Source organism: Triticum aestivum, chromosome 6D, assembly GCF_018294505.1.
Source record: "Triticum aestivum cultivar Chinese Spring chromosome 6D, IWGSC CS RefSeq v2.1, whole genome shotgun sequence".
Lineage (NCBI taxonomy): Eukaryota > Viridiplantae > Streptophyta > Magnoliopsida > Poales > Poaceae > Triticum > Triticum aestivum.
The window spans coordinates 41394126-41401347 of NC_057811.1; positions in this window are offsets into that span (position 1 = coordinate 41394126).

Sequence of the window (7222 nt, forward strand, 5' to 3'; positions counted from 1 at the left end):
GGAGGGAAGGTGCACTTGGCCTGGAAATGACCGGTCCTGCCGCACTTCAAGCATTCGCCCCCCTCTTCTTCGACCGGGATGGGCGCGGCCGCCGACCCCCGCAGCGCGTCCCGCAGCACAACCGCCAATGGAGCGGCCGACGCCCGCGGCTTCTTGGCCAACGGATCCCCATGGCCCCCACCACAGAGTGGGTGCTCCTGAGTCTTGCGCTCCAGCTCCCGCCGCCGCGACCCATGCTTGCGCTTCTTCTTCCGCTCCTACTGACACCACCAAGGGGGAGGAGGACCCCAATACCCCTCGCGCCAACGAGATCCAGAGCCATAGCCTTGGCCATGGCTACCCCCATAGCCCTGGCCGAATCCACCACCTTGACCTTGATCGAAACCACCGCCACCATCTTCACGCCCCGCCGTCCTGGCCCGTTGGCCATGCTTCGCCTGCTCCCGCAGCGCCTTCTCACGCCGCCGCTCCTCGTCGGGGATCGGAGGATCCATCGGCCTCTTCTCCGCTCGCCGGTCTCCCATGGCTGCCACCGCAGCGAAGGAGCGGGTGAGGGGTGGAGGAGGAGGAAGGGGGGGAGAGATCTGGCAAACCGCCTAAAGCGCCGCACCTCACTGGGACGAGCCGGAAACCCTAGCGAGGGGTCGCGCACGCCCCTGCGTAGCCATATATAGCGTCGCGGCCCGGGCTCACGGGCTCCATCTTGGACAGGCCGAGAGGCACCTGGCCCAGCCGAGCCAGGCCCAGCAGCAGCAGCGCCCACCTGACCCCCCGCAGCCCCACAGGAATCCACCCCAGAAGGCTGTTGGGCCCCAAGACAGCCCGAGGCCGGCCCAGGCCCAACAAGCGCAAGCTGGCCCAAGGCTGGCACCCCGCCCGGCAGCCACAACCCTAGCGCGTCGGCCGTCTCCGTCACTCGCGCCGCCGCCGCCGGCGCCAACACTGACGCGGCACGAGAGGGAGCGAAGGCCACTCCTCGACCGACACCGAGGCCGCCACAGGGCCAGGGGACGACGAGGAGGTGCGGGACACCCGCGAGCTCAGCTCCGAGGGCGCCGGCGGTCTCCAGCACCGCACCGCCGTAGCCCGAGAGCCACTGCCACCCGGAGCGAAACGACGGCGACGGTCTCCCCGACCGGCGCCGGCCGACACCGCCACCTGCACGAAGTCGCCGAGGGTCGCGCCCGCCAGCGGGGGTGCCAGTCGCGGCGAAGAGGGCCCATCCTCCTCGTCAGACTCGTCCGCCGCCAGGGCCCAGAAACAGCCACCGCACGCCCCCCACCCCGACTCCGAGGAGCACACCTGAGCAGGGAGCGCCGGGGCACCGCTCGGGCCCCACCGCACCTGCACCCACGCATCAGCCACGGCGAGATCGGAGGGGAAAGCGGAGGCGCCGCCCGCGTCGCCCTGGACCACCCCCAACGGCTCGCACGAAACAGATCCCATCACGCGAAGATCGTATCCCATCGATATCTCATAGGAGCATGCCACCAAAAGAAAGAGAATCTCGTATCAAAGATCGATTTTCCATATACAAGGAAACAAACATATAGAGGAGAGTGACCTTTGACTATGAGGAAACAAACAGCAGTAGGTTCATGCTATTCAGTACCAACGTTAACAACGAGGAATTAATTGTTACTTTTCCACATCCTTTCTATTTATACGTCATTGCATACGTTGGAAGTCAAAAAGAACATAAGAAAATGTATACTTACGTGCCCTAAAATCAGAAATGTAATAAGACAACGTGAAATGTAAATAACATCATTTTTCGGTGCGGTTTTATATGGTAACGACCATTGTTTTGGGTACCGCCCGATAAATTTGGATACCTGGCGGTATCCACGTTTCTCGCCACCCCACGAGAAATACCCATCCCAAGCAAAAAAAAATCAAAAAATATAATTTTCAAATTTAGACACTCCAAGTATAGTAAAACACTGTAGCTCTCGGTTACATCAAAATTCTTAGTTGTGGTGTGGTGGTAACCTACTATTTTGTGCCTCGAGAGGTAGCTGGTTGGATTCGTGTTCTCGCACTTTTTCTTTGTTTATTTTTCAGGACACGTAAGTAGGAAAAGTAAAAAAATAATGACCCAAAGAGTCGTACAAGCAACCCACACCACTTAGCACGCACGTAGTAGATTTTCCACTGAGCTAATACCTCTTTTATGATTGATATTCATTCAAGTTATTTCAATATCTAGTTCAGAAGAATTTGAATTCAAAATTCAATTATAAATTTTGTTCAAAATATGTTCGGTATTTCTCGGTAACCGTGGTAACCGAGAGTATGCCCCCCACGAGAATATTTGCCCATTCATAATCCAAAACCTTGGTTATGACTTGTATCTTGCATTTCTGATGCTGATTTTTTGTTGTGAGTCTGCTTGTATGTAAGTATTTGTATATTCGAAATGCAAGGACATCATAAAACTATGGTTTGAAAATAACTTAATCTACACCCTACGTGGTCAAATACATTTTGCGTGCATGTGTGTTTCTACTATTCTGTATCAGTTGGCACCTTGCCCCAAGAAACTCGAGTGGCTTACTAGGAAATTTATGTTCTGGTTTGGATTGCGTGCTGCCAGTGCCAGTGGAGTTCATACTTTTGATATCTTCTCAGTGTAGCCTGCCGCACTTTTATAATCTGGCTATATTTGTTGTGACCGTACGTATTAAAGTTTTGTGATAAGTGCGTTCATTATATGCATCCTCGATTCGGAGAGCGGAGACGATAAGAACTTCCTTCTAGAGAAATATATCATGGGGTCGCTAGCTAGATAGTCTGAAGGGACATTTCCTGGATAACACAAATGTTCTCCACGACATTGACATCCAATGACAATTCCACATTATAGCTATTGGCAATGATGTCTAGTCTGGTCGTCGTTACCAGACAAATACCGCGACATGCATCATGCACACGGTTTCTCCCTGCACAGCACCCACAACTGGCAAGAGCCACACACGTAAGTCCTCTATATACCTATATTTGTACGTCCTGCCATGTGAACGTCTTGATCTGACACCTGGAGAAATTAAAAGGGCCATCGAAAAGTCTGCCGATTGACCAGTTTTCCATCGGTTGCTGCCTGTCAAGCTGACGACAATGTACGTATGCCACATATAACCTACGTACTGAACCACTGCCGGCATTACCAACGTGACCCCCAGCTGAACCATGCATGCACTGTAGCTAGCTACTAATAGAGCGGTCAAAAACCATTTACCCCCCCTCCCGGCTCCCCATATGTAACATGTGTGTGTACAACGACTGGTACAGCTGGCATTGTCTCGTGTGTAAGTGGCGCTTTCTGGAATTTCTGGATCAAATTGTTATTATTTACTTTTGTTTTGTTACATACAAAGATTACTGTTCATCCACGTAAATTTGATGTTGAACGGAAGATAGACGACAGAAGTAGAAAAGGGACAGAAAGGTGGAGACTCTTCACGGAGACTTGATCATGCCTCCACAGTGAGTCAATGCTTAGTAGATCTCTCAGCAATACGACCGTACGCCTCAAACCCGTTTTATACGCTCGGGCGGACAGGCCAACCCGTCTTATATGCCCGCCGCGGGCAGCCCGGTCACTGACCGGTCACCTTTTTTTGATCAGAGGGATGCCTCAAACGGGTCTCAAACGCCTGGGTTAACCAGCACCCCTCATATCCGGCCTAAATATGGGGCGGATATAGGGCGCCCGGGCACGCCTGTCACGTCGGATCCGGTCCATTCTGGCCCACCCGACCCCACATATATTCGTCCCCATCTGCTCGCGGAGCAAACCCTAGCCACTTCACTTCACTCCCCTCCCCTCCCCTCCGCCACCCGAGCTTGTCTCCGGCAAGTTTCGCCCGTCTCCAGCATGGCAGGGAGCGGATCAGACTCCGACCACTCCGGATCCATTGACTGGGGTGTCATCCCGTGCGGGTTGGAGGAGGCAATGGCGATCCGCATTGCACTCCGCCGCTCCCGGGAGGACTGACCGACGGACGGATCCGTCTTGCCGCTACGCCATAGCGTCGGCTCACCGGGCGCTCGGGTCCTCTAGTGCGGGATCCTCGCGGTGCCGGCTGGAACACCTCTCCTGCCCCATCACCGGCCGGGTAGAGTATGAGTCCCACCGGGAATGGGCGGCCCGCCATGGGAAGGAGAGGATAAGGGCCACTGAGGCACGTATCAAGGTGGAAATGGCGGCGGTGGAGGCGGCTGATGCAGCAGGGCGGGCGGCCACAGAGGAGGAAGCCATCCGCGCCTGCATTGTGAAGAAATGGAAGCGGTGAAACATGCGTGCCCTCGCCTGAGAGCGGAATCGGGCGGTCTATGCCATGGCCGGACTGCCACCGAAGGAGGAGAAGGAAGAAAGCTACGGCGAGGACAGCTCCGGCGACAAGCAGATCCGGCTTGATCGGTTCTGTGTCTTCGACAGGTACTTTAGCGAGAAGGTCGGCAAGGGCAGCCGTGGATAAACTCGACCATAGGCAAACATGCCAAATTTTGGTAGTCCGATGGCATGTTAGTTAGTACTGATGGAGTAGCCGGACGATGTGTGTGCATCGATGTAGTTGCATGAGTCTGTATGGATTTGAGATATGGTAATTGTGACGCCCCCGATTCAATCGTACACTAATCATGCACGCAAATGTGTACGATCAAGATCAGTGACTCACGGGAAGATATCACAACACAACTCTACAACATAAATAAGTCATACAAGCATCATAATACAAGCCAGGGGCCTCGAGGGCTCGAATACAAGTGCTCGATCATAGACGAGTCAGCGGAAGCAACAATATCTGAGTACAGACATAAGTTAAACAAGTTTGCCTTAAGAAGGCTAGCACAAACTGGGATACAGATCAAAAGAGGCGCAGGCCTCCTGCCTGGGATCCTCCTAAACTACTCATGGTCGTCGTCAGCGGGCTGCACGTAGTAGTAGGCACCTCCGGTGTAGTAGGAGTCGTCGTCGACGGTGGCGTCTGGCTCCTGGGCTCCAGCATCTGGTTGCGACAACCAGGTAGAAAGGAAAGGGGGAAAAGAGGGAGAAAAGCAACCGTGAGTACTCATCCAAAGTACCCGCAAGCAAGGAGCTACACTACATATGCATGGGTATATGTCTAAAGGGCCATATCGGTGGACTGAACTGCAGAATGCCAGAATAAGAGGGGGATAGCTAATCCTGTCGAAGACTACGCTTCAGGCCACCTCCATCTTGCAGCATGTAGAAGAGAGTAGATGGTAAGTTCACCAAGTAGCATCTCATAGCATAAACCTACCCGGCGGTCCCCTCCTCGTCGCCCTGTTAGAGAGCGATCACCGGGTTATATCTGGCACTTGGAAGGGTGTGTTTTATTAAGTATCCTGTTCTAGTTGTCATAAAGACAAGGTACAACTCCGGGTCGTCCTTTTACCAAGGGACACGACTATTCGAATAGATAAACTTCCCTGCAGGGGTGCACCACATAACCCAACACGTTCGATCCCATTTGGCCGGACATACTTTCCTGGGTCATGCCCGGCCTCGGAAGATCAACACGTCGCAGCCCCACCTAGGCACAACAGAGAGGTCAGCACGCCGGCCTAAATCCTATGGCGCAGGGGTCTGGGCCCATCTCCCATTGCACACCTGCACGTTGCGAGGGCAGCCGGAAGCAGAACTAGCCCCCTTAATACAAGAGCAGGCTTACGTTCCAATCCGGCGCGCGCCGCTCAGTCGCTGACGTCACGAAGGCTTCGGCTGATACCACGACGCCGAGTGCCCATATCTTTCTCACGTAGTTGGTTAGTGCGTATAGACCAAATGACCAGACTCGGATCAAATACAAAGATCTCGTTAAGTGTGTTAATGATGTAACCGCGGACACCGACCAGGGCCAGGCCCACCTCTCACCTAAGCGGTCTCAACTTGCCCTGTCGCTCCGCCGCAAAGATCCACTCGCGGGTACTCCTACAAGCCGACCCGTCTTTAGTCACCATAGGTATCATACATGTATATAAGTATATACCCGTGATCACCTCCCGAGTGATCACGGCCCGATAGTATAGCAAGGAAGACGGACAAGAAGGTAGGGCCACAGATGGAATACTAGCATCCTATACTAAGCATGTAGGATTGCAGGTAAAGGTAACAACAGTAGTAGCAAGGACAGTCTATGCATCAGGATAGGATTAACGGAAAACAGTAACATGTTACACAACTCTAATGCAAGCAGTAGAGAGTAGAGTAGGCGATATCTGGTGATCAAGGGGGGGGGCTTGCTTGATTGCTCTGGCAAGGAGGGGTCGTCAACAGCGTAGTCGGTCGGGGCACCAGCAGCGGCGTCGGTCTCGTAGTCTACCGGAGAGAAGAGGGGGAAGAAACAATTAATACAATGCAAACAGATGCATAACGATGCATGACATGACAAAGCGTGATGCTAGGTGTGCCCAAACGTGGTAGTAGGTTATACCGGCGAAGGGGGGAAACATCCGGGAAAGTATTCCCGGTGTTTCGCGTTTTCGGATAGATGAACCGGGGGAAAGTTGCGAGTTCGATATGTTAGGGATGTGTGGCGGACGAACGGGCTGCGTATCCGGATTCGTCTCGTCGTTCTGAACAACTTTCATGTAGAAAGTATTTTCATCCGAGTTACGGATTATTTTATATGATTTTCTAAAGATTTAGTCATTTTCTAATTTTAATTATTTATTTAGATCCAACATTATCTAGAACAGTGAATGATGATGCAGGCATGACATCAGAGTGATGTCAGTAGGTCAACTGGTCGGTTGACCAGTCAAACCAGACAGGTGGGTCCAGTGGGACCTACATGTCATTGCCTAGGGCACTAACGGGGGGTTTATACTAACTAAATGGGTTAATTAGTGGGTGGGGCCCAGTAGTCAGTGACTATTTAGTTGATTAAATTAATTAATGAAATAATTAGCATTTTATTTATTTACAAAAATGTTTTAAATGACGCGGGCCCGCATGTCAGTGGCAGTAGCTGCCACATCAGCGCAGTTGACTTCGGTCAACGTGGCTAGTTGGGGCCCCTAGGCCCACAGGCAGTGACCGAGGGGGTGGGCCCCTGTGTGCCAGCTCAGCGGAGCCGCGGGAGTAGCTCCGGCGAGCTCGCGTGCAGCGGCCGAACGCCGACGAGCGTCGAGATTCGCCTACGGGGCACCAAATCGGGCGCGGGCAGGCTCTCTGGAACAGCATCTTCGCGCC